Below are 8665 nucleotides of genomic sequence, written 5' to 3'. Positions count from 1 at the left end.
GTTCAGAACGCGAGAAATACTGCTCAATATGGGATCCTGTCCAGGAATATCAGGGCTGTAAGGGGGTCAGATCTATAGATGTAGTAAACACATTAGTGGAGACAGTGTGTCTGCTCTCTGTGTGAGAGCCGGACAGGAAGAATAATCTGTGGTCTGGGAAGAAGAGACCCTCGTTGGAAGAGCGGCGCTTCTCACAGGAGAGAATGAAAAAAAAAAATCTTTTTCAGGGACGCTGATTTTTCTCCTTGCGGGAATTAAAAGCCCTTATGGGGAGTGACCTCGTGGTGCAACAGTAGTGCATCTGATACCACATCAAAAGGTTGTGTGCTCAAATCATGTCGAGATCGGCTGATGTATGTTCAGGTTCAGCTGGTGCCGAACCTGGAAATTAGACCATGCAGTTTGATTTTATCTGTACACCACATAGATAATCTAAATGAAATAACAGAGCAGTACAGGACACGCATTCAGGAAATTACACAGCAAGTCATTTTGAACACGACAAGAGAAAAGGCACACTGCACATCCGTGAAACATCACATCCGACTTTAGAGACAGTTACATCACAGAATGGAAGTTTCAGGCCCCTTTTTCATTACAGGTTCAAACAAACCTGAAAGTTACAGAGTTTTAGGTCACTTTTGTATTAAAAAGTGTCTGAAGCCTGTAAATATAATTTGCCCTTTTTTAAATTGTGGATGAAATCCACTCCCATGTACCAAGACCTTACAGTATATTCATGTTAATTAAAATGACTAACGCTATTGGACATTAGCTGGTGCTTTTTGTAACGATTTGCTATTTCATGCTGGAAAGAAGGAAACCCGACCAACGTTTGCTTTCAGGTGTGGTTCATTCACATAATGGACATCTATTTCTGAGTAGTCTGATTTAAAATCACACGAACCCGGTAGAAGTCGAACCCACAATCTCATGATGCAAAATCAGACGCGTTATCCATTAAACCACTGGCCAATCATGTAACTGAATGGCACCATGGTGAGTTCAGCACTGCAACTAGTAATACACCATCCCATCTAAAATTTCTAAGTGAGAAACGTGTTTTCTACATTTTTATCAGTTTTAAAATATCATCTCTTTAATACAGACAAAGGGTTTGTGTGTCACTTTGAAATTCTGATTGATTTAGAATTCAAAGAAAAAGATGTTTTCTTCAACAACGCAGTGAAATTATGACATCTTCACTCTACTTCTCTCTAGCAGTAAAGCAGACCTTGCAGTGTGAGCATTTGCTACAGTAAATTAGGTCATGTATCATGTTAAATCACTTCTTCAAAACCAAACATTTCCTGGTGCACATTTTCTCCTTGAAAAAAATACATTTTTTCCTTACATGCTTTCTCGTTTTTTTTCCATCAGAGTACAGAAAGAAGAAAAAAGGGAAAAGCAGTGTCGCAAAAGAACTCCGTCACCCTTGGGAGATGTCAAGCTCATCGGATATGAAAAGTGCCCACTAAAAGCAATTTCTCTTCATTTATCTTAGCTTCTGGGCTGCTATTATGTGTGAGGAGGCAACTAGCTCAGCCAGCAGACTCAGCGCTTACTGAATAGAGGTATGTTTTGAGTGTCATGCTGATCGTCTTATAAATGCAAAGGAAACTTTTAAAGCTGATAAAGTAATTTGCATGTGGCTACAACATCCCTGGAAGAGAGATTTTATCAGTTGCACATAATCGGTATTTTTTACTTTTTGTTCAGCACTGGAAATATATTTTTTACGTTTTCTTAAGAAGATCTCATGAAGTATTGCCAGGACCTACCTTTAGGACTCAATAGCGATATTAATGGAGTAGAAATGTAAGATAAATTGATGATCTGAGCTAAAATAGTCCTTACGCGCCTCCTGTAACAGTGTTCGTATTCATAGCAAGTAATATTCTTTTTCAACCCCAAACGTTGCTAATGCATTAAGCTTTGTGCGACCATTAGAGGTTTCGGTAGCTTCTGGAGAGCGCACTTTTCCAAACTGAAACCTATTAGAACATTATTTAAGGTACACCATGTCCCGGAATCGTTCATCGGGACTAGGATTAATATCAATGGAAAGTACTTCAAGATTTAACTGAAATATTAAAAGAGTAGGAAAGCATTTAAAATAGAAAAAATCAGTTCAGATGATATTTAATTTTTGAGAAATGGGCACATACTGTACATCAGCTCAGTGAGCAGTGCGAGGTGCTCTCCTGGAGATGATGTTAAATTAGTTAAAATCATGTGATAGTTGAAAAAGCTTAATACTTAGTGAAACAGCCAGCACAAATGGTTGCGTTTGTGATTATGTTACTTCTCTACTATAGCAGCATCGATAAAAGACCCTCTGAAAGCAGTAAAGCACTGCACAACTGAATTCATTGCTATTTGGAGAAATCCACAAACTCGTGTTTTTCATGTGCTTTTAAAGACAGCAATACTCACCAACAAAATAACGACACTGCAGCTGATTTTTTCCGAAGCACAGTTGACCTTTCTGAGCCAAATGATGAAGCTCACCCAGTGAATACTATAGCAGAAGGTGGAGGAAAGTGAGACTTTGTAACTACTGCAACCACAGGAACAACTGCAAGAAGCAGAATCAATTTCCCATCGAATGGTGGTGTTGTCTGAGGTACGTGATGTGAACGCGTGCAGAGAATCCCACAATCTCTTCAAAACTTGGACAAAGTATTTCTGATGGAGCGCTGTGCGCAAAGATTGAATAAGCTTTGCTCCTGCCGATGATTCTGCGTGAAAAAGCACAGCCTTCAAGTTTCACAGACAAATGCACCATGCCTACAAAACCAATTTTAAAAACAATTGCGGCACACTACGATTCACACTGACTCAAAAGTGATCACGGCAGATGTTGTTCCCTGCATAATGCTGAAGGGACCAAAGAGCATTGCTGTTGGGAACACAAAATGAGGCTTTTTCATGCCTTGATGTTAAGCTGACAAAGACTATCTTGAAACACCTAGTTCAGTCTCTCGACAGACTGTCAAGCAAAGCTTTTACCCATTGAAGTCGCAATAGAAGGAAGGTCTTAACCCACCAACACTTAGCAGCGGCAAGATTCAAACCTAACCCAGCGAAGAAAATGGAGCACAAACCCAGCACATAGACCACCCAGCCACACTCCCAACACCTTACTCTTTTGGAGAACGTCGGGTGGGTTCAGCTCTTGTTGTGCGACGCGTGGAAATGACTGCATCTTCGTTTTCCGAGATGTTTCCTATCACATCTTTGTCAGCTCTGAATATAGTGCTTCTTTGGAGCAGGCTTCAGACCTTTTATTTTATTTATAAAGGAGGGCGCATTCAGAAACATGTAATTTCTGTTTTAGAAATGCTTTGGGCGGTGTGTTTTATATAATGCACAAACAGTATTCTGATTGTATACTGTAGACCTGTGTAGCAATCATACAGGATGTGACTGGGATTCTGAAATGTTTCTTGAAAAGGTATTCAGGGCTGCTTGAATCTATAATAAAAAAGTGACCCGAAACTTCCAACCTTCCAATAACTGATGTCGCTCTCCCTAAACCTGTACGTGATGTTTTGCAGATGTGCAATGTGCCTTTACTCCTGTATTTAAAATGACCTCTGTTGTTGGGCGGAGTTGAAGGAGAACTAAACTGCATAGAAAAAGTACGTAACGATAAAATATTTCTGCACGTGAAACACATCAATCGTTCAGCATTTCTAAAATGTTTAATTGAATTGACAAAGAAATCCTCTCCTTAAACTTCGAAAAGGATTATCTGTTGAGCCAGCAGACGAAACACTGCAGGTGCCTGTTTCTCACAGGTGTTTGAAGTTGTGGATAACATTCAGCAGGTTTGTCACCGTTGCTTAGCTGGTTAAGACGCCTCACTAAAAACCAGGAGACCCTGGGTGCGAATCCCAGCGGTATCTCTTCGTAGACAACAGGCCACTCATTGTCAATATTTATGGAGCTTAATTTAAAGACAACGGGAGAAGCATGAGTTACAGCTTTCTGTAGCTGTTTTATATCGCAATGGTGAGTGCATTGGACTTCTAGGCCTTGATTGAATGAAGTCATTCAAAGGTTGTGGGTTCAAGTCCCACCAGAGTCATGTATCATTTTGATTCAACCTTTCAAAATCCTCTAGGGATTGGTGTTGATCAAGTCAAATAAAGGACTTCTTAAGAGTCCACAGTTGAAAATGAACCAGCAGCCACAAGAAAGAAATTAGCACTGGACTGTGATCACATTACTCCTGTCCTGGAGTCCTTGCACTGGCTTCCTGTCAACTTCAAAATCCTCATGCTCACCTATAAGGCTCCCCATGGCTTGGCACCTCAGTACCTGTCTGGGTTATCGCCCTACTCCCCACCTCACAACCTTCGCTCTTCTAATTCTGGTCTCCTATCTGTTCCCCCGTCCATCTACACTCTATGGGTGACAGGGCCTTCTCCTGTTTTACCCCAAAGCTCTGGATCTTTATCACCGAGGATATCAGAGAGTCACCTTCTCTAAACTCCTTCAAATCCAGACTCAAAACCCTCTTCTTTAGAAGAGCCTTTAATGAACTATTCTTTACCCCTCTGTTCCTACTGCATTTAATACCACCATCTATTGTCTCCTCTAACTGTGTATTCTCATCCTGCTTATCTTGTGTATTTTTTTAACTTTATTGTTGTGATTCTGTAAAGCGCTTTGAAAAGCCAGCTTTAAAGGTGCTATATAATGTAAAGATTATTATTATTAATAATGAACAGTGCATTTAACATTGAGCACATGCGGTCCTTCTTTGCAAAGGATTGCAAAGGTTGGGAATTAGCTTTTCACTCGTGTTGTTGAAGACCATATCCTGGCTTTGTTGCAGGAAATGTCTGGAGAGGATCATGGTTTTGGGAAGTCTTCTTGATGCCTGACACTGTGTGTTTCCTGGTTGTAACAGGTGTCATTCTGGACCTAAACAACAGAAAACACCATTGAAATCGCTGAACTGCCTAGCGGACACTTTGTCGCCTTCTTCTGACCTGCACTTAATGCGATTCTCTGAAAACGTGGCACATAATATCTGTGCTACCTTTATGGAGGGTGAGCACACTCATAAGAATCATAGATTCGATCACAAGCATCTAAAAATGAGAATGAGAAAATGACATCACGCTATAAGGCTGAATGGCACAAATTCTCCTGTTCCTTCTGCAGCAAATGTGTGTTTTTTGCTTCTTAACACTGAGATAGTTGGAGATATTTGGCAGCAGTGGGATTCCAACTCACACCCCCAAAGAGACTAGAGCTTTAATCCAGCTCTAAATTAAAAACTGGGTGACTTGTAAGGGCTGGTAGGAGAGGAAAGGAATAAATGCTTCTTTTTTGGACTAATTCTTTATCTACTAAAAGAAGGAAAGATATATTTGATTATTATTTTTTCACCAGTTGTTTTGATCAAATTATTGTAAATAAGTGCCATATTAAGGTATAATATGTACATGAACGTCATGTCTGTGTCGATTATAGCAGCTGAGTATCGCTGGAGGACAGTTCATCATGAGTGGGTAAGCCTGCATAATGAGGGAGAAGAGATTGGCCTCTCTAACACAGTGTCCAGTGACACTAACCTTCTGTCCTACTGTTCTCTGCTAATGTAGAGGGTGAATGTTTATTTAGGTGAATGTAAGGTTTCATTCTTGTAAAATATTTCCGAGCACTTTTTTTGTTGCTTTAAAAAAATCTTGAGTGACACATACCTTCTGTTTTACTGCACTACACTTCTCAAGAGGCCAGTTCAGCACACAAGGATCCTCAGTCAAACAAACACTGCAATCGCTTGATAAACGCCATTTCTCATCCTTTCTCTTAGTGTCGGAGCTACTATTGTATGCAAAGGAGGCGACGTGACAATGAAATCTTAAAGAGAGTCTTCATGAAGGTGTGTGTCGGCAAGCTCTCCACTGGCAATTGACTGGGCTTGTGAAGAAATCAATCTCATTCAACAACCATACAAATTGCACAGCTTAAGGCACATGAAGTGAAATCTGTGAGCTGATTGACACAAAACAATGTCACTTCACATTATCTGCAAAGTTGTTTTGCTTGTCTGACCACCTCTTCCTACTTTACAGTGAGCACATATATTTCAGTTTCTTTCCCCCATGTGGAGATGTATCCACTGCCAAAACTGCTGTCTGATTATTTAAATTATCTGTAAAACTGTTACATGACTTCATCTAATTGTAAATGTATAAGACGGTCTATGAGACATTTGTGAGAGTAGCTGAATCCCAGGGCTGGTATGGAATCACACACAGACAGGTCTTCTGTGTGATCTGAGTCCCACTGCTCAGAGCTACAGACTGGTCAAATGGTCACTATTGTAGACACGACCATCGGACCATCGGCTACAAATAATCAATATACTGATCATAGAGTCACTATTGGTGTTTATTACATAAATACTATATATAAATAATAAGATAATTCCACAGTCATATGTGTTATAAAACATTTATAAACATTTTGGGAGGCTGACATACAGTAAAGAAAGTAATACTGAAGGGCTGGAAGTCCTGGAAAGCGTTAATAGAACCTTCTTGCTTTCGACCTGGATCAGAGCCCACAACTGCCAGATCAGTGACCCCTGAGCCCAGTTCACAGAGAGGAGAACCAGGAGCTCTTTTATGTCTCTAAGAGGGCTGGGAGGAAGGATAAAAGGGGGAAATGTGACATGAGTCCAGGCTGTTCTGTCTGATATTGTTCATGTAGCAGCACTGATTGTCTGAATATCTTCTGGTTCTGGATTGTGAGGATAGAGAGCAGTACGGAGTTGAGATCCTGTCTGAGTGTGAGTCTGAGCTGTGAATCTGACTGAGAAGAGAATAATGATTTTTTATTCTGCCTGAGAATTTTTCCTGAGAATTTTTCTTCTTTTCCAAGTGGTGTTACATCCTCTTCAGATACTCTGCACAGACTGCCAGAGAGAAGAGGAGAGAGAGATGGACAGATAAGAGCACACACAGCAAGAGACACATACGTCTTGATTTACTTTGAAGCAAGTGTTCATTTCTTTTCTGGAACAAGCTGTTTCTGAACTTCAAGAAATTCATACAACTTCTGAAAGATAAAATACAAATCTTGCTCCTCAGGACAGAAGAAATGCTGCAAAAAAATGCGAGTGATTTGTAAAAAGCAACGGGAATGTGTCCTTGTGCAGCTGTTAAACAAAGGGCTGGTGGGTCAAACGCACTCAGGGATGCGCTTCAGATTGTGATGATGTAAACATAATCTCCGCTTAAAATTGAAGGGATTTCTTCGCAAACCCTCTTGAATGTTGCAGGAAATATTCGTGTTTTACTCGTGTGCAACTACAACAAGTAAACAATTAAGTACCTTAATTAGTCAATGTCCAAGAAAACCATCTTCACGTGTGGAATTTTTCTTTAACTGGCTGTTGGGAGAATTCATCTATACACCCGTTGTATCCTTAGCAAAAATATTTTAAAATTAGTACACAGATTTGTTGGAGAACTTGACAATCCTTGACAATCATTATTAAATGAGCATTATACAAATGTGCGTTGATATTTTTAATATGTACCTTAATTGTAATATATATACATAATTGCTTTGATATGGATGTTCATTTGAAGGAATTGAGGAAACTATGAAGGATCGCAGAACAACCAAAGATACACTTGGGCATCTGCTATTGGTAAAGATGAAAGAGTACCTTAAGTGTAAAGCTTGCATACACACGAGAGAAAAAAAACAGTTTTAATGCACTTCATTAAATTGATGGTGTGCTTATCAATCATGCATAAAGTGTACATAGCAGAGGATGGTTTCGATCCATCGACCTCTGGGTTATGGGCCCAGCACGCTTCCGCTGCGCCACTCTGCTGACAGCTGTCATGTGGCGATTCAACACAACTGCTCTATCTTTGCTTTCTAAAAGTGCGCCCGAGATGAAAAGTCTAAACGGTAAACTCAGACGTCATTTTGAGCACTTGGTCTTTTATAGTACAAAACATCACCCGCTGCTCTACATGGGCGTGTCTTCAATATCGTTGAGAACCAAACCTTCTGCTTTCCGAGGCAACTGATTCTTTCGTCAATTCCCAAATCTTCAATGAGAATCAGTGAAACGAAAATCAAACACATGTACACACTCGCGTCCTAACCTGAAAGAAAAATCTACACCCACTTTTTAATACTGAAAATGATTCAGGAAGTACAGCAAAGTACTAAAACCAGCGAATGCATCTGCATACATAAAATGTCAATTTTTCAAAAGTAAAATCTTCAGCTTTGAAAGATTGTCATCCATATATTTTCGTTTTTCTCTTTTTTTTACATAACACGCTTTCGAGAAACAAACTGTCTTTTAATTAAGGCTTCATTAGAAAATGTGTATCTTGGTTTGCTAAGTTAAAATCGGCACATCCCAGTGAGCAAAAGATGTAGAATATACGACTATTAAACGCATACCTTAGACGTGTAAATGTGCTCCGTAACTGGTCTTGAATGAAATTCTAATATACGTATATCGTTATACATCAATTAGACATCTATGATTATATGTTTATTATACATAAATGGTTGGAGTTCTATTATACGGATAAATTTAGAAGATTATAATACATATATAGTTAAAGGTCTATTATACATCAAAGAAAGATTTTTATAGGTGTAGAAA

The sequence above is a fragment of the Atractosteus spatula genome (assembly GCF_055471065.1).
Source record: "Atractosteus spatula isolate fAtrSpa1 chromosome 10 unlocalized genomic scaffold, fAtrSpa1.hap1 SUPER_10_unloc_8, whole genome shotgun sequence".
NCBI classification, from domain to species: Eukaryota; Metazoa; Chordata; class Actinopteri; order Semionotiformes; family Lepisosteidae; genus Atractosteus; species Atractosteus spatula.
Note: the sequence above shows the minus strand (reverse complement) of the source record.